Below are 25,934 nucleotides of genomic sequence, written 5' to 3'. Positions count from 1 at the left end.
TAAATTAATAGGATCTGTGGCTGGTTTCTTGGGACCAGAAGAACCCGTTCAGGGTAGGTGAGATCAGGTTCTATAACCCCTCACCTGTGTGCAGGCCCAGGGCTGTTTGGGGCAGAAGGAGAGCTGGGGTATCAGGGGTTTTGCTCGTGAGGCTTCTGGCTGGCCAGATCAGCAGCTGGAGCACTCGATGGGACTGGTGTGTGGCCTATTTGGGAAGGTCTCCAGTCCAGGGCTGTAAGGAGCCCTGAGTTTGAGCAATTCGCCCTGAGTGGACCCATCAGCTCTGCCCGGACCCAGCCCGGAAGAATAGGAATAAATGGGCAGTTTTCACAATTGAGAGTCGTAAACAGTGGAGCCCTCTAGAGATCTTACTGGAATCAGCGCTGTTCATCACATTTGTAAATTATCTGGGGGCACACGGAGAGGTGGCAGCTTTTACAGATGATACTGAATTACTCAAGCCAGTTAAGTCTGCAGCTGACTGAAGAATTAGAAGCTGTGAGACTGCAAAGAGATTGAGAGACCCACGCAACTGAGTTACAGATGAAATCCAAAGTTGATAAATGCAAACTGCAGTTTTCCTTGCAAATTGAAACACAGACCCTTATATACACAGATACAATGATGGAGTGTACATTCCCTGTTTCTATGGAAGAAAGGCATCCTGGAGTCATTGCAGACAGATCTCTGAACACACTGGTTCAATGTACAGCAGCAGTCAAAAAAAAGTTCACCGAATGTTAGGGACCTTTGGGGAAAATATCGTAATACAAATCTATGGCATGCTTGCACCTTGAATGCTGCATATAGTTTCAGCTTCCCTGTCTCAAAAATATATATATTAGAATTGGAAAAAGCATAGAGAAGGACAACAAAAATGATTAAGGGTATGGAACAGCTTCCAATTAAAAAGACTAAGACTATTCCGTTTAGAAAAGAGACAACTGGGGGGGAGATGAGAGAAGTCTGCAAAATCATGAATGGCGTTGAAAAATAAATAGGGAAGTGTTATCTACCCCTTTTCACAACACAAGAGGCGAGAATCATCCAGCGAAATTAGCAGGCAGCAGGTTTAATCAATCACAGGGCAGGAATTTGTCAGACAGAGCACGGTTAACCAGTGGAACTCTTCGCCAGGGGATGTTGTGCAGGCCAAAAGTGTAACAGGGTTCAAAAAAGAAGTAAGCAAGCTCCTGGAGGGTAGGTCCATCAATGGCTACCAGGCAGATGGGCAGGAAGAAGAGCCCTTGCTCAAAATGTCCCCTCACATGTGACTTCCAGAAGCTGGGAGTGGATGACACAGGATGGATCTCCCTATAATTGCCCTGTTCTGTTCCCTACCTCTGGGGCCCCTTGCATTGGCCACTGTTAGAAGACAGGACCCTGGGCTAGGTGGACCATTGGTCTGATGCGCTATACATTAGCATGAGAGCCAGGCAGAATCAGACCCGGTGTATTCACTGTCCCCAAGGAACGCCTGCAGGACTGGTCGTAAGTGGTCACAGAATGGAGTCACAATGATGACACCGACTCCTGCTCTACTCCTCAGAACGTAGGTTGGCCTGACTATATTGTTCACGGGGGTGAAAAACTCACACCCCTAAGAGACACAGTCAAGCTGGCCTAAGGGTATGTGTACACTAGCCGTTCAGTGTAGACACTACCCACACCAACAGGAGGGCTTCTCTTATTGGTGTAGGTCCGTTTCCTGGGAGGTAGGAGCTAAGTCACTGGAAGATTTCAGCCATCAGCCTAGCACGGGCTACACCAGGATTAGACAGTGGATCTTTCACACCCCTGGGAGATGTAGCTTTGCCATTGTAGACCAGGTTCAATCTTTGGTGTAGTCACTACTAGGCCGTGAAAAGATTTCTTCTGTCAACCTTGCTACTGCTTGTCAAGGAGGTGGATTTACTACAGCAGCAGAAAAACCCCCAAACCTTCTCTCTCAGTAGCCAATGTCTGCACCACAGCAGTACAATGGCATAGTGAGAGCACCGCAGCTAGCCCCCTGTCCCGCTTGTAGTACGGACCGGATGCGAGCGTGGGGGCGGAGCTTTGGGAAAGGGGCAGGACCAGGGTTCAAGCACTGGTGCACACCCCCTCCCCCATGCTTTTAGGGAACCTCCATCGCTCCTGAGTACGGACGTACCCTAAGTAAAGTGCTCTCTAGGGCAGGTTCCTTGAGCAAACGTCAGACACAGAGCAAAGAGAAGCCGCGGAAGTTAATGCAAACAGAGGTTCGCTTCCCAGGGGATCTGCAAAGGATCCAAGCAACCTCCTAAAACAGAGCACAGAAGGAATCGAACTATTAAAGGTGCCACCTCACCTTTCAGGTAAGCTGATGAAACAGCCATAAGGTCCGTGTCCAGAGCTGACAAAGGTAAGAGAATTATGGCTGATGGCGTCCAAGTGTCTGCTTGCATTCCGCCGACAGAGGCAGCCTAGCGACCTAGAATGGGAACAGAAAAATACATCTAGACACCGGATTGTAAAACCCTTTGCAAAACACACCCACGGGAAAGCATACCAAGCAGTGAGGCATCCAGATCTTGTTTAACTGCAGCCGGGCAACATTTTTGGATCTCAGCATTTTTCAGTACAAAATGTAGATTTGGACTGACCAAAATATTTCACTAATTGATGTTGATTTTGCCAAATTGTTTCAGTCAGAAAAAAAAATGCCAAACCCCCCAAACAATTTGTTTTAACATTTTCAAAATGAAGCATTTTGGGTTTTCAATTCAAAACTACTACACCGGACCTGGGTGTGCTGCCTACTGGGAGCTCAAATTCAGGATGTGACTTTGTTCTGAAATTTCCTGTAATTTTCTCTCTTTTTTTCAATTGATATGCTCAAAATAGAAGAGACATTTTATTGGACTTGAAACACTTTTGGAGAGTTTTGTTGGGAGGGATTTTTTGTCTTTTCAATTCACGGAATTTTTTTAAAAGTCAGTTTCTGTTCAATTTGAACAAATTTTCTCCCAGCAAACCTCACTCTTTGTGTTACCCTGTGCCAGGCAAGCACAGTAATGAAAACTACACAACATAAGCAAGTTCCGTCATTCATGTTAGGCCCAGTCTTGTTCTCAAAAAATTGAGACGCAATTCGTGCCAGAGATCAAGTAATCACACCAGTATAAAGGTTCATATTTAATGCCAAGATCGTTACACTTACCATCAAACTAGTCATAAGCAGAGCTCTTAACAGATTTCCCTCAGGGAAAATTTTAACAAATAGGAAAAAAGAAACTTTAGTGAACATTTTTGGAGGGGGGAGGGAAGGAAACCCTCAGAACCCAACAAGTTTTAGCCGAAAACCAAAAACTTTTCCATTTTCAGGTGATTGGCTTTGCAATGAAAGCTCACAAAATTTCTATGAAAAAGATATTTTTGCACACACAAAAAATACAGGTTGTCAAAAACTCAATTTTCCTTTAAAAGCTGGTTTTGCCAGTCACGTTTCAACGTTTCCTAATCATAAATATCAAGCAGTTAGTTGAGCCTTTGCCTAAGAAGTCCAGAAACTATTTATAGGGTAAGATGAAGACAGCTGTTCAAAGAAACTACTGATTCTGGCAAAGTTTAGATACATTTGGTTTGAACTAAATTACACTAAAAAGTACAAGGCGAGAAATAAAGAATAGCTCTTCAGTTATGAAGTGTTTTGCACCATAATTTTGTGACTAGTTTCATATTAAGATCATAAGACCAGTTGAATGAGTCAAAAAGAAAAACACAGAAAACAGTACACATCTCAAATTTAAACAAAAAAAACCGACCAGGGAGTAATTTAGATCCTTTTTGAGCATAACAAAACTGTATAACACTCATGTAACACCACACTGGATGTTGGTAGTATTTTGGAAGTGTCATTTTACACAATGTTAAGTTGTCAAAACTATCCCGATGCAAGCCTGCTCCCGGTGCAGAAACCCCAGGCAAATGTAAAGGATCCTTGCCTTGCCAAAACAGGCTCTCCTATCTTCTACACACCTTGCCGCTTGTTCCCGAGTGGACTGACACAACAAGCATTTGCAAGAGACTGTAAATGGGCTGGTTGAAACAAAACACCGCAATGCCCTGGTCAGACTGTGAAAACCAGTCTTTTGTGGCATTCATGTTTGGTGATCTTCCAGATACAGGCTTGTAAATGGAACTGTTTGGTATGCAGACACTCACTGGTTTTTGGGGCAGACAACAAATTTAAAACAGTAGGTTGTAGATATAAATACTGAAGCTATCCTGGAAAACGATCCCCGATCGTCATAGGCATAAGAACGGCCAGACTGGGTCAGACCAAAGGTCCATCCAGCCCAGTATCCTGTCTGCCGACAGTGGCCAATGCCAAGTGTCCCAGAGGGAGTGAATCGAACAGGTAATGGTCAAGCGATCTCTCTCCTGCCATCCACACACATCCTGACACACAGAGGCTGGGGACACCATTCCTCACACATCCTGGCTAATAGGCCTTGGGAGACAGGCCAATCCTCGCCTACAGGCAGTCCCCTAACTTCAAACCAATTCTTTCCAGCAGCCACGCACACACCTCCAGCATACTCATCCAGGAACCCTCCCCTGCAATCAGCCCTAGTGTCAACTCTGCCCACGCATCTACACAAGCGACACCATCACAGGCCCTAAGCACATCACCTAGCACACCAGAGGCTCACACCACTGCACATCCACCAATGTGATCTACACCAGCAAGTGCCCGCACAGTCCCTCTGCCATGGATATGGGACAAACCGGCCGATCTCTGCGACGAAGGAGGAACAGAGCACAAGTCGGATATTTGAAAGGGGAACACACAAACCTGCCGGGGAACATTGTAACGTGCCCGGACACTCGCTGGTGGATCTAAAGTGGCTGTCCTCTCCCAAAGCAATTTCAGAAACCAGCGAGAGAGAGAGATCGGCTGTGGAACTGGCGTCATATGCTAATTACCTTACCCATTACAAAGACAGCTTCCCCAATTATCACCTCTAATATCATTAGCTCACAGACATTAACCTCCCCCCCCCCATCCCGTCTCTGTTCTGAAATGTGATTTGTCCTTTTCATATGTGTTCACTGTTTTTGATTGTATCCTTTGGTATAGATGGTTGTGACTATTTTCTTCCACTATTTGATCTGAGGAAGTGGGTCTGGCCCATGAAAGCTCATCGCCTAATAAACCATCTTGTTAGTCTTTAAAGTGCTACACAGTCCTGTCTTTTGTTTCATATGTGAAATTTGATACTTAAGCAAGGACTGAACAAAGAGGTGAGCTGGATAGGCCGTTCTATTCAGCACCCAAATGACACCACAAGCTAAGCATTGGGCATTCGCAGCCCATTCTAACAGTCTCACTTAGCACAGACACTTTCTTCGATGAGAGTTTCCCCCCCTTTTCCCTCCCCCCTCCCCTCCTTTTCTGCTATTTATTGTACCCCTGGACCCCTGGCTGCAGTCATCTGAAGAAGCGGGTTGTGCCCATGAAAGCTCATGACACCAGCTACGTTTCTGGTTAGTCTCTAAGGGGCTGCAGGACCACTCGGCGTTCTCAGGTTATTTTAGCCTCAGCGTCTCATCCGCGTGAGAGGATCAAAGAGATCGGGCGGGTGGGAACTGTTGGTTAAACACAATGTAGTGCTCAGACCAGAGCTTTGAGGGTTGTGGTGAGATCACACAGATCCACTTACTTTCATCTTGAGAGTTTGATCCAGCAGCGGCAGGGTGTAAACACGGGGGATCAGGCTTCATAGGACACGGCTGCCATGTCCTTCGAGGTGGGTTGCACTCTTACCATCGCTGTCGGTGGGAACCATGCGGGGGTCAGAGCCCCAAGCCTACATCCACCAGTCCCCACGCCAACGCCGGCCCACCCCTGGATTCTAGCTTTACTTTCGGACCAGGTTTGCTGACACGTTCTACACAAGAGATGGCAAAAAGCCTTGTGTAAACAGGACAAGAGAGTTGTGGCCTCTGGTGGCTAGCTGGGCTACACCCTAGCTCCCCGGCTGGCATCGCCCCGGCTCGATCCACTGGCAGGATTTGACACCTCAGTTAAAAATGTGTTGACACCCCATTTAACCACCGGGTGAAGAAGGCTTCGTGCTTCGGCGCCTAGGAGTTCTAGAGACATTGACTCGGCTGAGTCACAGATTATAAACCAGAAAGGACCATTGTGATCCGGGAGGGAGCACGAGGAAACGACGAGACGACAGTGGTGAACGCAAGCGGCACACAAGCAGCCTGCCTGTTGTCAAGCTTTTCTAGGCATCAATCTCCAGAACAACAAACCAAGAAGTAGGAGAGGGAGCAAGTCTCCGTCCTGCCCAGCTAAGCTGCTGCAGTGCTGAGCTAGGTAAGTGACAAGGCAGGTTTCCCAACCTTGCAAGGCTGTGAAAACATCAAGCCAGTCCAGTCAGCTCGAAAGAACATCTGGAAAACACATTTGTATTGCTAATCAAACGAAAGTGTTTCAGAGGGGACGCCAATAGCTTTGCTTCCTTCGGAGGGTTTTTTGTCTTTTCAGTTCCTGTTAAATGTGGGATCCCAGAGAGTTGCATTTTCTCACTATTAGTCTCCAAAGGAACCCTGCCTGTCTTTTCGAGAGGCTACCATCTGACAAGGACCGAAGACTGAAATGCAAAAATCTATCCAAATATAAACTAGCTAGGCCCCTGAGCACGGAGCCAGAAACGCCGATTCACCACGCGGACTGCAATTCGCAGAGGAACGGCGCACTACGACACACCGACCAGAAACGCCTCCGTGGCGTGATGATGAAAACTGCTTGAATGAGACATGTGATCTTCTACCCGGCTTCCCCGCTTGCGTCACTGTGCTGCACAGATGCTGTTTTCAAATCCCTGTGTCTTCCCCGCCCTTTGCAGCACACACCCCACAACTCGGCCATTGCTCCAGCTTCACTTGTCTCTGCTAGAGAAAAGCCATGAGAGCTGGGCTCTGCTCCATTCACCTTTCCAGTCTCCTGGAGCTGGAGCTGGACCCGGACCCGGAGCTCTCAGGGCATGGAGCCAGATGGAGGAAGGAGGCCATTATGAAAAGCGATGTTAAATGCCTCTCAGGCTGCATCCGTGGTATTCAGCCACCCATCACATGTCGTGTCCTCCCCATAATAATAATAATTCACGTCTAGCACCAACAGGGGCTCCAGACACGCCCAAAGCCCCGCCTTCAGTAGCCCCATGGAATTCAGACCCACAGAAGAGTTCTGAGTAGCTGGAATGCTCGTCTCTCACCCTCAGAAGTTCCCTCACCTGCCTGGCCTCTCGACTATCCTGGGACCGACACAGCTACAGCGACACCGCGTACAGACTGCAAGGGCGATACATCCCCTTGCCAACAGGTGAGTGCTAACAGGGAGTTGAGAGTGGGAGTTTGGAAGGGGAGAGGGAAGGGGGTGAGGTTCTCTTGTCTTTCCTTTAAACCCTTTTTTAGCGCAGCAGGTATGGCTGGTGATAGTTCTGCTATTGTTACCTGCACAGCACGTGCCATGTTTGTCTTCCTCCCGGAAGAAAGAAGGGATTTCATCTGCACTAAGTGCAAGCTGGTCAACATTTTGGAAGAAAAAATTAGAGGACTGGAGGCCCAAGTGTCGACTCTACGCTCAATCAGAGAGGATGAAGACTTCCTTGGTTGAAGGCAGAGTTTAATCCTGCAAGCAAGGCAGGCGGAAGAGCCAGAGAGGGCAGTACAGGACCAGGAAGAGAACTGGCAGCATGTAACTTCCAGAAGGAAAAAAAGGCCAGCACAGGAATCCCCCATGCCTACAGAGGTAAGTAATTGCTTCCAGGCTCTCTCCACAGGCTCTGCAATGGAGAATGCTTTGGAAGAGACCTCACAAGGAAGAAATCAGAGGGGAACCACTTCAACTGGAAGGCATGGGATGCATTGTCCTAGGGATGGGGGTTCCACAAACCCTCCCCAAAAGAAGAAGGCGGGTGGTGGTGGTCGGGGACTCCCTCCTAAGAAAGACTGAGTCATCCATCTGCCATCCGGACCTGGAAACTCGAGAGGTATGCTGCCTACTGGGAGCTCGAATTCAGGATGTGACTGAGAAGCTTACAAAACTGATCAAACTTCCCCTTCGGATTGCTACCCCTTCCTGCTTCTCCAGGTGGGAACTAACGATACGGCCAAGAATGACCTTGAGCGGGTTACTGCGGATTATGTAGCGCTGGGAAGAAGGATCAAAGACTTCGGAGCGCAAGTGGTGTTCTCATCCATCCTCCCTGTTGAAGGGAAAGGACTGGGCAGGGATCGTCGAATTGAGGAAGTCAATGCGTGGCTGCGCAGGTGGTGTCGCAGAGAGGGCTTTGGTTTCTTGAACCATGGGACTCTGTTCCGGGCACAAGGATTGTTAGGAAGAGATGGGATCCACCTAACCAAGAGAGGAAGGAGCATCTTTGCGGGCAGGCTTGCAAACCTAGTGAGGAGGGCTTTAAACTAGGTTCGTCGGGGGACGGTGACCAAAACCCTGAGGGGAGTGGGGAAGTCGGATAGCGGGAAGAAATGCAAAGAGGAACGAGCAACAAAGCTGGACCCCTGATTCAAATGCAGAGGGTAGGGCGACCAACTGGTTATCTAAGGTGTTTTTACACCAATGCGAGAAGCCTGGGCAACAAGCAGGAAGAACTGGAGGCCCTGGCCCAGTCTAAGAACTATGATTTAATTGGGATAACGGAGACTTGGTGGGATGACTCGCATGACTGGAGCGCTGTCATGGAAGGGTATAGACTGTTCAGGAAGAACAGGCAGGGGAGAAAAGGAGGAGGAGTTGCACTGTATGTAAGAGAGCACTACGATTGCTCAGAACTCCAGTATATAGAGGGAGAAAAACCTGTTGAGAGTCTATGGGTTAAGTTTAGAGGTGGAAGCAACAGCAGTGATGTTGTGGTTGGTGTCTGCTACAGGCTGCTGGATGAGGTAGATGAGACTTTCTTCGGACAACTGAGGGAAGTTTCCAGATCACAGGGCCTGGTTCTCGTGGGGGACTTTAAAACCCCTGACATCTGTTGGAAAACCAATACGGCAGTACACAGGCAATCCAGGAAGTTTCTGGAGAATGTTGGGGATAACTTTGTGGTACAAGTGCTGCAGGATCCGACCAGGGGCCGTACGCAGCTTGACCTGCTGCTCACAAACAGGGAGGCGCTAATAGGGGAAGTAGAGGTGGGTGACAACCTGGGAAGCAGTGATCATGAGATGGTCGATTTCAGGATCCTGACCAAAGGAAGAAAAGAGAGTAGTAAAATACACACCTTGGACTTCAGAAAAGCAGACTTCGACTCCCTCAGAGACCTGATGGGCAGAATCCCCTGGGATGCTAACATGAAGGGGAAAGGAGTCCAGGACAGCTGGCAGTATTTTAAAGAAGCCTTATTGAAAGCACAGAAAGAAACCATTCCAATGCGTAGCAAGAGAAGCAAATATGGTAGGACTGGCTCACCAGGGAAATCCTTGGTGAACTTAAGCACAAAAAGGGAGCTTACAAAAAGTGGAAACTTAGACAGATGACTAGGGAGGGGTATAAATGTCTAGCTGGAGAATGTCATTGGGGTATCAGGAAGGTGAAAGCGCGATTGGAATTGCAACTTGCAAGGGATGTGAAGGATAACAAGAAAGGTTTCTACAGGCATGTTAACAAGAAGAAGATGATCAGAGAGGGTGCGGGGCCCCTACTGGATGAGGGCAGTAACCTAGTGACAGATGATGTGGGGAAAGCTGAAGTACTCAATGCTTTCTTTGCCTCTGTCTTCACGGACAAGGTCAGCTCCCAGACTAATGCACTAAGTGACGCAAGATGGGACAAAGGTGGAAAGCCCTCAGTGGGGAAAGAACAGGTTAGGAACTATTTAGAAAAGCTAAACGAACATAAATCCATGGGTCCGGACTTAATGCATCCGAGGGTACTGAGGGAGTTGGCAAATGTCTTTGAGGAGCCTTTGGTCATTATCTTTGAAAAGTCGTGGAGATCAGGAGAGATCCCGGGTGACTGGAAAAAGGCAAATGCAGTGCCCATCTTTAAGAAAGGGAAGAAGGCCGACCCAGGGAACTATAGGCTGCTCAGTCTTACCTCAGTCCCTGGAAAAATCATGAAGGGGATCCTCAAGGAATCCATTTTAAAGCACTTGGAAGAGGGGAAGGTGATCAGGAATAGTCAGCATGGATTCATGAAGGGCAAGTCGTGCCTGACCAATCTGATTAGCTTCTATGATGAGGTAACTGGCTCTGTGGATATGAGGAAGTCAGTGGATGTTATATACCTTGACTTTAGCAAGGGTTTTGATACGGTCTCCCACAATATTCTTGCCAGCAAGTTAAGGGACTGTGGATTGGATAAATGGACGGTAAGATGGCTAGAAAGAGGCTAGAAGGTCGGGCCCAGCGGGTAGTGATCAATGGCTCGATGTCAGGTTAGCGGTCGGTTTCTAGTGGAGTGTCCCAAGGTTCGGTTCTAGGACCGGTTTTGTTCAATATCTTTATTAGTGACCTGGATGAGGGGATGGATTGCACCCTCAGCAAGTTTGCGGATGACACTAAGCTAGGGAGAGAGGTAGATACGCTTAAGGGCAGAGATAGGGTCCAGAGTGACTTAGACAAATTGGAGGATTGGGCCACAAGAAATCTGATGAGGTTCAACAAGGACAAGTGTAGAGTCCCGCCCTTGGCACTGAAGAATCCCAAGTATTGGTACAGGCTGGGGACCGACGGGCTAAGTAGCAGTTCTGCAGAAAAGGCCCTGGGGGTTACAGTGGATGAGAAGCTGGAGATGAGTCAACAGGGCGCCTTTGTAGCCAAGAAGGCTAATGGCATATTAGGTTGCATTAAGAGGAGCATTGCCAGCAGATCCAGAGATGTGATTATTCCTCTTTACTCGGCTCTGGTGACAAGGGTCCCGTCTGGCCTCGGAACCCGTGAACCTGGAAAGTGCGAGAGCTAGAAAGGGCTCCAGGCTGCTGCAGGCTGGGAAGAAAGGGGAGGCGACAGGTCAGAGGTGGCCGGGGAGAGGGGACAGCACAGGACGCTGAGAGAGGAGGAGACGGCTCAGAGGTCTACGGGATACAGGAGATTCCCTTGGAGAAGAGCTCTCAAGAGAAGCCCGAGCCTGGGTCGTCTGAAAGCGGCACTCTGGAGAGATCTGGAGAAAAGTTATTGACTTGTTCCCATAATATAAGAACTAGGGGGCCACCAAATGAAATTAATGGGCAGCAGGTTTAAAACGAACAAAAGGAAGTTTTCCACAGTTAACCTGTGGAACTCCTCGCCAGAGGAGGTTGTGAAGACTAGGACTTTAACAGGGTTCAAGAAAGAACTAGATACATTCATGGAGTTTAGGTCCATTAATGGCTGTTAGACAGGATGGGCAGGAATGGTGTCATTAGCCTCTGTTTGTCCAGAAAGTGGTGACAGGAGAGGGATCACGTGACGATTACCTGTTGTTTTCACTCCCTCTGGGGCACTTGGCATTGGCCACTGTTGGACGACAGGACACGGGGCTGGATGGACCTTTGGTCTGATCCGGTCTAGCCGTTCTTATGGTTCAGAATGAGCTAGTGGTCCCACTGGGATGTGTGTGTGTGGGGGGGGGGGGGGGAGAGATTTGCATGTGTCCTGGATTGACTTTTCTGGTCATAAAGGAGGCCCGTCACCCAGAGGTGCTCTCCAGCACCTAACAGGCTGTTGTTAAATGTGGATACCCAGTGTGAAGGGAAAGCCAAGACAGACCATAAGAAGGTTTATGTGCAGTGTGATGCCCACCTATAAGGGGATGCACTAGATCAGACTGGGATGGTGACAAGATCTCAGAAACTGCTCCAAGCCACTTGCTGTGCTCCAGGCTAGAACTGAGCCTTCAGTGTCGAATAAAAGTTGGGAGGGAGGTAGACCCAAAAAGTGGTCCTGTACCAGTGACAGCTGCTCAAACCCAGCAAACAACCACCCTTGCTGTTGCCATTATCCCGAAGAGAATGACACTGTTCAAATTCTGATGAAATCCAGGATTCAACCTCACTGGTCAACAACATAATAGGAAACCCAGGGCTGTCTCCAAACGGTCATCTACACTGTCACAGCTTGGCACTGCAAGCACACGGAGTATGTGTTTCAGGACAAGATCCCGTTCCAATATGGATCCAGTGACAATGCAAGACGGAGGAGTTTCAGCTGGGACAGGAGCAAAGACAACCCGTGGCACGTGTGCTTTCGAATAGGGAAGAAAGCCTGTTCCACCATGGGCCAGTTTGCCAGCTGCTCAGAATCGGGGCTTTTGTAAATGTGGAGATGGCACGAATCATTCCAAGGAGAGTCCTGGAGAAGTAGACAGACATGAGGAATTGAATTACCCAAGGGAGCGCATGTATCAAGTGCGCACTCATACCTGCCAAGGCAAGGGAGAAGTTCAGCTGAAAACAAAAAAAGTTGAGCACGCTACAAATCGCAGTTGTTTTGTGGAGCAAACTTCAGTGCGTTTAGTATCTCCTGAGACAAGAGCTGATGGTGCGGAAATATCCAGATGATTAAAGCAATGCTCAAATAGCTGCGTTGAAAGAATTTCAAAAGCTATCTGACAAAGAAATTAAGCACAGGCTGAAGAAAAAATGCCAGGATGCCTGACGCAACAAATTAAAGAAACGTGCCTTCGGGCGTTTTCAGAACTTACGGACAAAGTCAAGCAATCACAAATATTTTCTGTTGCTATTGAAACCAAGGATGCAAGTGGGCAGGAGCAGCTCAGGGTTACTGCTTGGTTACATGATGAGAATTATAAGTCACAGACTCGTTTGTAGGACTGGCTGGTTGTCCAAAATCTCTGCTGATTAGACAGTCCTAACTCATGCACGCCCCTTGTGTCAGACGCAGTGGCAGCACAAACACCATATCACATCATTGGCCGGCATTGATCGAGCAATCCTGGGCACACTGTTGTCTTTGAAGATGGAGGTACAGAGGCAGTAATTAAAGCCGAGGGCTGATTTTCTCTTATTGATACATTTGGAAAGTTTGAGTTAGTGCGTTTTCAAGGCTTTTTCATCCTGACCCTTTGCAAACACTTGAATAGTTTGCATTCCTACGTGTGCTTTACTGGATTTGATAAGACTACGTTGCTGAAACGGAACTGCCAGTGTTGCTTTTAGACCCTGCAACTAGTAATAATCATAACAACACTAGTCACGGCTGATGCAAATCATGATGCAAAGCAATGTCGCCCATACTGACACGGTCATCTGACATGGGCGTATTTTGGAATGTTTTTTCGTGCGGGTTTTGTTTCCAGGGAGGTGTAAAACAAACACCTGGAGCTAGTTGACGTGATAGCGATGCCTCTCACTGCAGTGATCACCAATTATTTCCACGTGACATGGCCAGGTGTTTTATTCTTTCAGTGGTAAGCCCCGTAGCAATTAAACCGTGACCCGCCCCAGTAAAACCACTGAAGCGGATTGCATTGTAGCTCTCTGCCTTTCCTTCACTTTGTTCTGTTCCATGGGGGCTGCAGCCATCAATGGTTTGAGGATGGTAAAGAGAAGAGCCGCACGTTTCGCCAGTGCTTGGTATTTATCGCTGTCGGAGATTGTGTGTGTTTGTGCGACGACTTTTCACTGACCCTGTAGTGAACAATGGGCAACGTCTTATGGAATCTGCAACACAAGGTTTATTTTGGCAGTGCTTGCGTGGGCTGGGAAACGACAGCCCGGGGACCGCAGCTGCCCCCTGGCTTGCCGGGAGGGGCCCTGCAATCTCACCTACCCCGAACGAGTTCTCCCGGTCCCAAAGAACCAGCCACAGATCCCCGGTCAGTTTACACTCTGGATCTTACCCACAAGAGCACGCTGGGCCAATCCTAGAATCTAAAATCTAAGGCTAAGTCTACGTTATGAGTATTCTCCACAAAATATATGCTAACGAGGGACTCATTTGCATGAGTCATGCTCTCATTTGCACATTTTCTGCGGATCCACTTTTGTGCTAGGGTTTTTGCGCAAAAACAAGCAGTGGGGATGTTTTCTTTTTGCACTAAAAACCCTTTTCCGCAAGATCAGTAAACCTCCTTTTTTGGGGCATAAGAATCTTGCAGAAAAAGGGGTTTTTGCGCAGAAAGAAAACATCCCCACTACTTACTTTGGCGCAAAAACCCCAGCACAAAAAGGGATCGGCAGAAAATATGCAAATGAGATTGCAACTCATGCAAACGAGTCCCGCGTTAGCATATTTTTTGCCAAGAAAACTCGTAGTGTAGACGTAGCCTAAAGGTTTATTAACAGAAGAAAGCAAATGTGGAGAGGAAGGCTGCTAAGGAGAATACATGACATGCACCAGTCACCGAGTTCTCGACGCAGGCTCTCAGCAGAGATGTTACAAACTGCCAGCTTAGAAGTCTCTGGTGCACATCCTGTGTCACGGCGGGTCAGCGATTCTTCCCGGCTCAGTCCCCGCAAGGCTGCCTCTGGGATCAGGAGCAGAACTGAAGACAAGATGGAGACGCCTCGGCAATTTATAGCCATTCCCGGTCTCCCAAGCCGGAGCGGGTCACGGGGCCTAGGGACCGGTCTCTGTCCCACATGCCGGCAGCCCGCGTGCCCTGATTGGTTGCAGGTTTCCAGACGCATTCCTCCGGCGTGGACGGGCCTCTCTGAGCCAGTGTCCTCGGGGCCCTGCTAGCGAGCAGGGTCATTCATTGGGCCAGGCCCATCGCTCGTCCCGCTGCTCGGACACAGAACGTCCACGGGACCGGCACGGAGTCTGTTCCACGCAGGCAAGCCGGGGCCAGATCTGACCCCCGGGCTCCGCGTGCTGCCGCCTCCCCTCCCTCTGCCCCCAGCTGGGGATAAGCCAGCACAGCCAAGTGCTGCCTGGAGCTCCCCCGGCGCTCCGATTGGCCGTGATTACAGCCAATAGGAGCAGCAGAGGGTGGAGTCTGGGCGCAGCAGGGGACAGAGAGGCATGTGCGGCCCTAACGAGCTGTGCAGGTAAACACCCCTCCATTGCCCAGCCCCCGCCCCTGCCCCCTCCTCACAGCCAGACCCGCCAACCCCCAACCCGCCCCGCCCCCTCCCTCCTGCCCCGCCCCAACCTGCCCCCTCCCCCTGCCTCCGCCCCCCCCCTGCCCCGCACCCCCCCCGCCCCCCCCCCTGCCCCCGCCCCCTCCCTGCCTCCCTCCCGCCCCTCCTGCCCCGCCCCCTCCCTCCTGCCTCAACACGCCCCTGCCCCGCAGCCCCGCCCCAACCCGCTCCTGCCCCCTCCCTCCTGCCCCGCCCCAACCCGCTCCCGCCCCCCCCCACCGCTCCGCCCCCCCGCCCCGCCCCAACCCGCCCCCGCCCCCTCCCTCCCGCCCCCCTCCTCCCGCCCCTCCCGCCCTCCCCGCCCCCCTGCCCCCCCCCCTGCCCCGCCCCAACCCGCCCCTGCCCCCTCCCTCCTGCCTCAACACGCCCCTGCCCCCTCCCTCCCGCCCCGCCCCAACCCGCCCCTGCCCCGCCCCCCCTGCCCCCTCCCGCCCCCTGCCCCCCCCCCCCCTGCCCCACCCTCCTGCCCCCTCCCTCCCGCCCCACCCCAACCCGCTCCTGCCCCCTCCCCCTCCCTGCCCCAGCCCCGCCCCAACCCGCCCCTGCCCCCTCCCTGCCTGCCCCCGCCCCCCCTCCCTCCCCCCCAACCCGCCCCTGCCCCCCCCCCCCGCCCCCCCCTCCCGCCCCCCCCGCCCCCCCCCCCGCCCCCTCCCTCCTGCCTCAACCCTGCCCCCCCCCCCCCCCCCGCCCCAGCCCCGCCCCAACCTGCCCCCTCCCTCCTGCCCCCTCCCTCCTGCCCCCTCCCCCGCCCCACCCCTCCCCCCTCCCTCCCCCCCTCCCTGCCCTGCCCCACCCCAACCCGCCCCCCCCCCTCCCTCCTGCCTCAACCCACCCCCCCCTCCTGCCCCCTCCCTCCCGCCCCCCCCCGCTCCTGCCCCCTCCCTCCTGCCCTGCCCCAACCCGCTCCTGCCCCCTCCCTCCCATCCAGACCCCACACCCCATGCCTGCTTCCCAACAGCCACCTCCCACAGCCTGAATCCCTCATTTTTAGCCCCACTGCAGACCTAGGGGGGCCCACAATATCGACTAGCCTGGGCCCTCCCGGGCTCTGTGTTCAAGGGCAACGTCTTTCTGCTTCTCAGTTGGGAGCCACGTCAGTGAACTGGTTTTTGTTGTTTTTGCTTCTCGCTTGTGTGCGGCCCCCGACTGACCTGTGGGTCGGCCGTAGCCCCCTGACCGAGCCCTGATTAAGGCTCAGACACAGCCTTGCCCTGCAGGTGTGGGAGAGGTTATGACTGCCTGGCTTTTGGCCGTCCTTCCAGTGCCTCTTGCGGGTGTGCACGTTCCCACTGGCCTCACAAGCATGGGGCTCTGCGTTCCAGATCATAATGCACGTGCACTTTTTGTGCGTCAAATAAGGAAGAGGGGACCAGTCCCTGGCGTCCGGGATATTCACGTCCTTGGGAGAGGGTCAGGTACAGTCCTTTGTAACCTGGCAAGTTACAGGGCAAGCAGAGAAAGTTCTCAAACACACTTCTGCGCAGCGCAGCTTTCTCGCCCTAAGGAGAAAGTGCTGAAGCCAGCGGTCCCTTCCCAAAAAGGCTGAAAGGTTTATGGCACAGCCAGCCACTTAGGCAACGCTTCTCCCGTCCGAGAGGCACTGGATAGCTCTTTGGCTCGGCTGTATTTCAAACGCTACTGCCTCTCTCTCTTCTTCAGGCAGCCAAACAAAAAAAAAAGGTTTGGTGAGCGCAGGAATAGTTCTGCAGAGCAAGGCAGCAGCTACCCCGTAACGCCCCTGCCTCGTGCTGACACAAAGCAACTGCTTTCTTGCTCAGTAAAAACAAGTCAACATTCGCAGCAAAACCAAGAAAGCAAAACCACAAGTGACCTAACACTTCTGAGTCATTGCCCCTGCCTGGCACACTGGAATCGTCTTCTCAAGCACTCTGCCACCTGGAGCCAGCCTAGAACCGCTGAGCAGCGAATCTTTAGTCTGGTTGAAACCCCCGCATAATTACACTCCACCCGGGCCCAGATGGCAGAAGCCTTCCCCCGCACACAACCCAACCACCCCTAAGCGCCAGTGACTAAGGGCTTGCGAGCAGAGACCCACCCTCCACCCCGGGCTGGGGGAAACCTTGCAAAACAATTTCTGTTTTTTCCTTTTTTTGGCCAGACAAACTGTGCACTCTCTGCATTGGCAGAGCACTCGGATAACGGAGCCAATCCCTGAGCCCTCAAAGGTCAGTAGGAAGACTCAGGCTTTGGATCAGACTCAGGCTGAACAAGAGAGCTCCTTCGGGAAAGCCATGGGGAAGTGCTTTTCCCCGGGTACTGTCTCGGGATGTCAACACGACGGGTTTGCTGCAAATGCCAAGAGGTGGCTAACGATGCCGAAGCCTTTAACGTTGCCTGATTGCTGCTTGTAATTTACTGTAAGTGAACGCACAGGCCTTTCGCTCTGGAAAGTATTTTCCAACAGGTCACATTTGGCAGCAATCTGTCGGGCAGGAGAAGCCCTACAATAATTCGGCTGCACTTTAAGTTGCGGGCTTTTCTGATTGGACTGCAGGCCCGAGGTATTGATAGGAGCTTCTTGAAAGAGCAGAACCCTCTGGCTTGTTCACGCGGGGGTCCGACTGGGGTGAGCCACAGGGGTCTCTCTCTAAATCTGAAACCCGGGGCAGAGAAGCCTCCTCCCACCATAGCTTGCACATCAGTTGCTGTCAGCTTCCTACCTACAGGGTTAGTTTGCAATGGGCAAATGTTTTAAAGATGGGGAAACTGAGGCAAGGGGCAGTTTTTCAGAAGAGCTCAGGTGCAGGTTTTTTAAGAGCCCAGCCCCCTCAATTGGGCCACGTTTTGAAGTGCTTGGCTCCCCCTGCCCCCCCATCCCTATGGCACTCCTGGCCAAATGTTGGTTGTTTGGCTGTTGCGCTTTTCTGAAACTCTCCTGACTTCATCTTCTGCAAAAGGCCAGAGTTCCCCAGCATCTCTGCCCGTCAGCTCAGCCCCAAGGAGACGGGCTCGGGGGTAAGGAAACGGGCTGGGGGGACGCGCAGAGCCCAACACTCCTAACGGGCGGCGCAGCACGAGACACGTCGCCAGGACTCAGTTTCGCCAACTGAAAACGTGAGCTCCCGGACACTCCCGTGCCTGCGCCCGGCAGGGCTCGTGGGGGCGCGCGTTTGCGCGGGGTTTGGAGGGTGTGAAGCTCCCTGATAAGGCCTTAACATCAGCAAAGGCGGCGAGCAATAGAGTCCTGGGTGGGTCTCATGGAAAAGGAGGACTTCAAAGGACGAAATCCCAGTGGCAACTCGAACAGCCACCTGCGCCGGGCGTGTCTCGGCCTTCGCTCGGTCCAACGGTGCTTGGCCCCTTGCACGCCGAGAGGCACCCTGCAAAGGCGGGCGAGGTGTTCTTCCCTGGAGTAAGCCCAGGCCCCAAGAGGATGGTGAGCTGGGTAGAACGGCTGTGCGAATTCTACCCCCGAAGCCTGTGTCTGTGCGTCTCCTTGTGCTGCGGGTGTCCGGAGGCCGGAGTCTCTCCTCCACTGACCACTCTCCAGCGATGGCCAAGAAGAGTAGGGGGACACTCCCCAGCTGAACGACAAACGGGCCCCTGGCTGATCGGGAACTCGGAGGACTTGAGGTGCTTTGCAAGGCCCCTGGGACACGATGCTGTACTTCTAGAGGCCTGATGGACCGCCTCCTTTCACCTCCCTTTGCTGCCACTCGGATCTTCCCGCTCGGGCAAGACACAGCCAGGGGGCCCACAGTCCAAGGCAGACCTGTTCAAAGCTATGCGGGGAAGCCGTGTTGGCCTCGTCTAGAGCAGGGAGGTTTTTAAGAGCAGGTGAGACCAACACCTGTCGGGAATGGTCCACGTTAGGAGGTAGCCCTGCCGCGGGGGCGGGGGACTGAACGAGGTGACTTGCTGTCGTCCCTTCCACTCCAACACCTCCATGGTGCTATGGTTTCCAAACACTTGTTTTAAATAAAAGGGCTCTCCGCTCACATGGGCATGTAACGCAGAGCAGCTGAAACCTTCCTGAACTCCTGGTTCAAGACAGCTTCCTAAACGGAGTACATCCAAGTGGTGACAGGCCCTGGAGCAGCATCACAAAAACTCCATGACTCCTGACTCTATGAACTGGTCTCTGGCTATGGGCTTTCCATGGAAAGCCCTGACATGCTCTGGTCATGGGCAGCAGCACAAACCCTTCGCACACGGACCCACACCCCCCCCCCCCCCGACCTATTGAGGGCAGTAGGAGTTTTGGCATTCATTTCCAGAGTTCCATGCCAGGTTCCCAAGATGGGCAGAGCAGCAAGCCAGCATCCCTGCCTGACTCCAGAAAGCACCAGACTCAAAGCCCTTGCAAGCCTGAGAGGGGCGCAAAGTCTCTAGAAAGAGAAACTCCGGCACTAGAGCCGAGGCTGGATCTCTTCAGTAGGAAAGGAGGGCAGGGTTAATCATGGTCTGGAGAGACAGATTCCAGACGGTGCCCGACTGTTGAGGAGAACGGCCCTTTTCCAGCCCGGGTCCCAACGAGAGCTGTGAGCAGCATGTCCCAGGGGGAAACTCGCCCCACAAACATCCATGCCTGGCGAGAGGATGCAAGATGACTCAATTTATGATGGGGACTAAAAATAGCTACAACTACTCAAGAGAGATCTTGGAGTCACTGTGGATAGATCTCTGCAAACATCCACTCAGCGTGCAGGGGCCATCAAACAAACACACAGAACATTAGGAGTCATTTAAAAAAGGATTAGAGAATAAGACAGAAAATATCTTACTGCCTCTATATAAACCCATGGGACGCCCACATCTTGAATACTGCGTACAGATGTGACCGCCTCATCTCAAAAAAGATCTATTGGCATTGGAAATGGTTCCAAAAAAGGCAACTAAAATGATGAGGGGTTTGGAACGGGTCCCATATGAAGAGAGATTAAAAAGACTGGGACTTTTCAGCTTAGAAAAGGGGGGATATGATAGAGGTCTATAAAACTATGACTGGTGCAGAAAAGTAAAGGAAAAGTGACTTACTTGTTCCCATACAAACTAGGAGGGTCACCAAATGAAATTAATAGGCAGCAGGTTTAAAACAAACAAAAGAAAATTTTTGTTCATGAAGCACAGTCAACCTGTGGAACTCCTTGCTAGAGGATGTGGTGAAGACCAGGACTTTAACAGGGTTCAAAAAAGAGCTATATAAATTCATGGGGGTTAGGTCATTTGATACTTATTAGCCAGGCTGGGTAGGAATGGTTCGTAGCCTCTGTTTGTCTGGAAATGGATGACAGGGGAGGGCTCATGTGAGGATTCCCTGTTGTGATCTCTCCCTCTGGGACACCTGGCACCTCTCTCCGCTGGGTTAGGGAACACGTGCCGAAGCCCTAGCTGGTGGAGAGACCTGGACACACACGGCTCTCTTCACCTTCCTCCTCTGCGGGTCTACCGGTGCTCATACACCCCACAGGAGCACGAAGGCAGGCAGGCCCCAGCCCTCAGAGCTCCTGAGGTGCCTAACTCCTCCGGGCGTCGGTGCCGGCTACGTCTTGGAGGATCAGCCGAGGGCGTGGTTCGCCACTGGAGTGGGAAGGCGCCCTAGCACAGAGCCGGCCCGCGAGGACGTTTGCCGCGGTCTCACTCTAAAATAGCGGGGTGCGGTTCAGTTCTGTGAGAAAAACACCTCCGAGCCTCCTGCCTGTGAGACTGGGCTTTACGCTGTGAAGTAACGGCTTGCTCATTTGAAACCTGAATGAGATTAATCCCTGGCAGAAAGTGCTAGTGGAATTACTCACCCCTGTAACATCGCTAGCGACATGAGTCAGAGAGGTTAACTGCAAGGGGCTTCAGTCCCCTGGAGAACTGTCAATTTTTAGCTTGGCCTCAGAAGACCTTTCGGTAATTTTACTACGGTTCTGATCAGAACTGGCAGCTGGTTTTTTGCATGTGTGTTTACCACAATACCAGTAGCTACAGCCGACACTTTTCCCCGTGTTTATGCATCGTAATAGAGTCTGTTTTGGATTTAAACTACGGCTTCCTCACGCTATGACAATACGAAAAACCCCAGAGCACCGCACGCCAGCTACGGTGTGTGACTGGCGCCCCCCGGTGTCCGACAACGCCATCCCTTGGGCTAATCGTTGGCCAATATTGCTTCAAAGGGAAGTTCTGCTCCCTAAGAACTGCAGATTTGGCCTTAGGCTGTTGACTTGCTCTTGAATGGTACAGAGATAATTGCAGGGAGGGGACATGTCGATCGTTTCCCCTAACTTCCTTTAGTTCAAAAGCTTCAGCGGGGGAGCCCTGTTAGTCTGTGCAGGATAAACTTAAAACACAACCAATGGGTTGGTAGCACTTTACAGACTCACAAAACATGTAGATGGGATCATGAGGTTTTGTGGGCACAGCCCCCTTCTTCAGATGACCCATCGTGGCTCATGGCTATTGATGGACCTAACCTCCATGAATTTCTCTAACTCTTTTTTGACCCGTTAAAATCCTGATCTTCACAACATCCTCTGGCAAGGAGTTCCACAGGTTGACTGAGCTGCATGAAGGAAAGCTTCCTTTTGTTGGTTTTAAGCCTGCTGCCTATTCCTTTCATTTGGTGCCCCCTAGTGCTTGTGTTCAGGAAGGAGTAAATCACTTCTTTTCCCATTTATTTATGCAGCAATGCTCTTGTCAGGCAGAGGTTTGTTTTTCCTACCTTCTCGTCCCCCCAGTGCTTGCTGTTGGCTGGAATCACACATGCATCACCTGGCCCAGGCACTCACCCTCCAACGGTTGTTCACCCGACTCCTTGAATCCACGACTAAGCATCACACTGGAGCAGAGAATCCACCACATTAGTGGCCGAGAGCCAAGTCTTCACCAGACCCTGATTCTTACGGACCCAGGAGAGCAGGCAGGCACACCAGTGTTACCGTCAGGAGCCCTTCCACACGGCAGATCCCACGTGTCCACCAGGCTGCCGTCACGTTTTCCACTGGGACAAGAGCCACCAGGGTTCTCCCCAGACTGCGCACGCCGTGAGCAACAAGCGCACTCCTGAAGTGCTGCAGGAGCTGCGAGTCTTCCGACAGCTGACAGAAAGGGTTCATCAGTGCAAGGGGCTGTTCTGGGGATGCTCTCTCAGGGCTCCCGTGAGCCACTCTGCGTTGGGCAGGGCCCCGTCCTGGGGAGACGCAGCCCACGGCCTCACAAACACGCAGCAGAGACAGGGTGGGGAACCGGTTTTTAAAGTCGGGGGCTGCTGACCCACAGAAAAAAAAGCCAGTCGGGGGCTGCACGCAAAGGAGAAGAGGAAGAGGAAGAGAAGAGCCCAACCAAACCCCCACTAACATGGCCCTCGCCTGAAGAGCAGAAAGACCCTCCCCATATCCCCCTCGCCCACCAGAGCCTTGGGGGGCCAGGCTAGTAGACTTTCTGCGTTCCAGCCCCATGGAGGGATGGCGGGGGGTCTGGAGCACCAGCACGGGCTCCCCAATGCTGGGAAGGGAGCCCCAATCCTCAGGGCCCACATCCAGCCCTCAGTCCTTAGGTTCCCCATGCCTGGGCTAAGAGCTTGTGAGCGTTTCCTCTCACGTGTAACCCACAGGCCTGCTGGGTGTGGTGCACTGAGGCCGCTAAGCTCCAGAGGTCCCAGGTTCAATGCTGCCGTGGGCCTTACACGCTCTGGCTGAGTGCCCCACGGTGCAGCCCTTTTTCCTACCAGCACCCAGGAGATTTCAGATCACCGGAAGCGGAGGAGACAGGGCTATCGAGGCCTCTGGAGAGGGGGTGGCGCCGTCAGCAGGAGCGGATGGATCCTGCTGTGGTGAAACTCTCCCTGCAGGCGACAGCGCCGCTGAGGCACAGGTGGCTGTGGGAGAACAAAACGCGCTTGTGTTTCCAAACCAGGAGCCTTCGGCAGCTGAGGCACTCCGCGCTGGAGACCTCCGGCCAGGGACCGTGAGCGGGGAGAGTGAGGCACACCCCAGGAAGTGCCAGTGGGGAACAGAAAGGGGCAGGGAGGTGGCTGTGATACCTGGGCCTACACGTGTACCCTGTTGCACGTGGCGTAAAGAGTGAGCGTGAGCTCATAAGGTGTCATGACAAAGCCACAACAAAGGCTTAAGGGAAAGGCGCCCAAACCAGAGGGAAAGGCTGCCTGAGTCCATGCACAAAGGCCTCCTGCCTCACTCGAGGGCCGTGTTAAGATCAGGCCAAGCAAACAAGAGAAGAAATCACGGGACCAAACTGGATGTGGCAGAAACCAGGCCTCACTCATGGACATAAGAAGGGGCTGGAGCTATTCCACCCGCTGCTCCCATCTGGGGGCCTTAAGGGAAGAAAATCTGGGAGAAAATTTGGCTACTGGAGTGACGTTCCCATCATGGCTGTCACCCCTGCGGTCTCCTGGGACCAAGGGTCTGTCATCCTGATCCTGAGAGAGAGGCCTTGAGCCGACCGGGCCAGAGCGAGGGACCCAAATGACACTACCACACGACCGGGCATATGCGAATTTAGCCGCCATGTCCCCACCCTCCGCAATCAGGTGTCCTTTTCCGTCCCTAGGTTCTCTCTTCCCTTGCCTGCTCCTCTCTGTCTAGGGGAGTCTGGCTGGGCTGGCCAGGACTGTATTTGGCAACACAGCTGTAAGCCTGAGAGAGCAGCTAATTGCAATGGCCTCAACCCACCAAGGAGGAGCCGACGAGACTGCGGGATCTGCCACCTGGGGTTATCCGGCCGCGAGGCTGCAAGGGAAAGTCAACACCAAAGATCGAAACTGGAATTTCTCGCTTTGCTGGTCTGTCTTCCCTCCCGGGTCGGTTTATCCTGTTTTGTCTTCCAGGAAATGGGACTGGACTTTAACAGCAGCTGTAGGTCACGGAGGAGCTTCCTCTCCTTCCCCCAAAGGGACAGGCAACCCTATTCCCAGCTTTTTAGCACCCTCTAAAAGGGCGTTTGCATGCGGCCCGCGGGTGGGAGCCAAATAAAAAAAAGTGGCCAATAGAATGGTCTTCCGCTGAGATGCATTTTAGTAGTGAAATTCCTGGACTGTCATAGCTCATTCAAAGTGCTGCCATACATGCGGAAGTCGGGTAACTATGGCATTTTATTAATAGCAGCAGAACTGACTTCAATGGGGCCTGCGTCTTGCGCAGTCTTGCCTTAATCTTTGTATTCATGCCTGTCAGTGTGAAAGAAGCTATTTCCATAGATTTGGATATCTATTTGCATGTAGATGCAACCACACTTAAGTTGTGGCCTCAGCATGTGCCGTGAGTATCGTTGTGGCCCCCAGGGCTTCCAGAGTTGAGGAGCAGGCGAGCTTGACTGTCCCCAGCAGCGGCTGGTCCAGCCGAAAGATTCTCGGACATGCCTGGCAGTTTTTCCGTTTAAAGTTTCTCTGCAGCTGACGGGTGCCGGGGCGGTGTTCAAACGCTCTCTTGCCCATTACGTCGCACTTCAAATGTCTGAATGGTTGTGCCTCCTTTTCTGCAGCTTTACTCCGTGCTCGAGAGGCTGCCGACTGGCGCACGCCGTGGGACCAAGCATGCTGCAGGGCCCGGACGCCGAACCGCGTTTAAGGATGAGCCGTGACGAGGTTGGGACCTTCGGTTCTTTGGGCCCATAGATTTCATCTAAATTAGTACGAGGGGGGCCAATGGGAAGCTCACCTGGATGCCAATCGCACAGGCTCTCTGCAGCGAAGACAACCGGGCGCGGAGAACAAGCAGCATGCAGTAAGACGGGTTACGAAGGACTCCGAATTATTAGCACACAGCAGAAGAATACACGAGTCTGGAACACATGGTCTCCCGATTCCCTGCTCAGCGTACTGCGTCCTCGGTCAAGGGGTATTTCAGCATGGCAGACTGTAGGGAAGGAGCCGCTCCGCCTGTGCCCTGCCAGGAGCAGCTGTGGGGTGTGGCCCGCCGAAGGGCGATGCTGGGGTGGAGCACGCGCGGTACCGACGGAACGCTCGGGGTTGGGGCAGCACACTAGGAGCAAGCTGTTCTGAGCCACTGCAAGCAGGAAATGGCGATTTTCAACATGCTCAGCCCCATCAGGGAGGGTCTTCGCGTGCCCATCCCAGGTACCTCCTTGAACCCTGGAATATTCCCCCGCCCAACTCGGAGGTCGTGCTGCAAACCACAGCGGAGAGTTCTGAAGAAGACAGTCTGAAGAATGTGTCTACTGGAGAGCGTGAGGCCACTTCCCTTCTTCCTACAGAACCTTTAACGGGCAGGTGCCCGGAACTACGACCGTCTATATTCGCTGTGCCTCGGATTGCCCTGCAGGCTGCAGGAGACGTCTCCGCACAATAAGACAGCATGGCAGAAGCGTCGGCGAACCTGTTGCGGGGAAGAGTTTCTAGTTCTAGACCTATCGCTGCATTCCAAGCCCTGGGCCCTTGGGGCAAACCAGCACGTTCTCAGCAGAGTCTCTTGCAGAAGAGTCCAACCGGACAAGCTCCCGAGAACGGTCCTACTTGCACTGAATAGAGCCAGTGCGGAGGGAGCCACCAGCTCCCCGCCCGTGGCTTTGGCTGCCTGGAAGCTGCAGCTATTCCCGCATCTTCTCATGCACGCACAGAAATTAAGTCCCATCACCTTTAACCTCAGCCAGCCCCAGGCCACCCCCAACCCTGACCTACCCTCTCGAGGCGGGATTTCTCAGACGAGCTCAGCATTGGTCCAGCCCTGCTCGCACTGAGCCACAGGCAGATACTCGGATGGGAACAGAGCGGCCGCCAGCACTCAGCAGCTTTGAGAACTTCATGCCATGTTTCCACAAAGCTCCAGTGTCGAGCGCTCGCCCTGCTGCGCTGATGCTGTTTAGCTGCTTCAGAGAGGGCAAGACACCCACCAGCAAAAGCAGGGATGGAGCACGGCTCAGTCCCTCCAC

General features: G+C 52.5%; 1 long non-coding RNA gene across 2 annotated transcripts in view; it reads right to left on the bottom strand.

The window, feature by feature from the left end:
* LOC149525206 (uncharacterized) overlaps positions 1 to 25,934 on the bottom strand; it is a 219,400-nt gene that overhangs the window by 177,820 nt on the left and 15,646 nt on the right. For both annotated transcript variants that reach the window (XR_016349322.1, XR_016349323.1), the window contains exon 2: positions 2,330 to 2,452. This is a non-coding gene — a long non-coding RNA (uncharacterized LOC149525206). The remainder of the gene's footprint in view (positions 1 to 2,329; positions 2,453 to 25,934) is intronic.

Source organism: Pelodiscus sinensis, chromosome 3 (genome assembly GCF_052426305.1).
Source record: "Pelodiscus sinensis isolate ZL-2025 chromosome 3, ASM5242630v1, whole genome shotgun sequence".
NCBI lineage: Eukaryota > Metazoa > Chordata > Testudines > Trionychidae > Pelodiscus > Pelodiscus sinensis.
The sequence above is the reverse complement of the archived record's forward strand: the minus strand, read 5'-3'. Positions and strand labels throughout refer to the sequence as shown.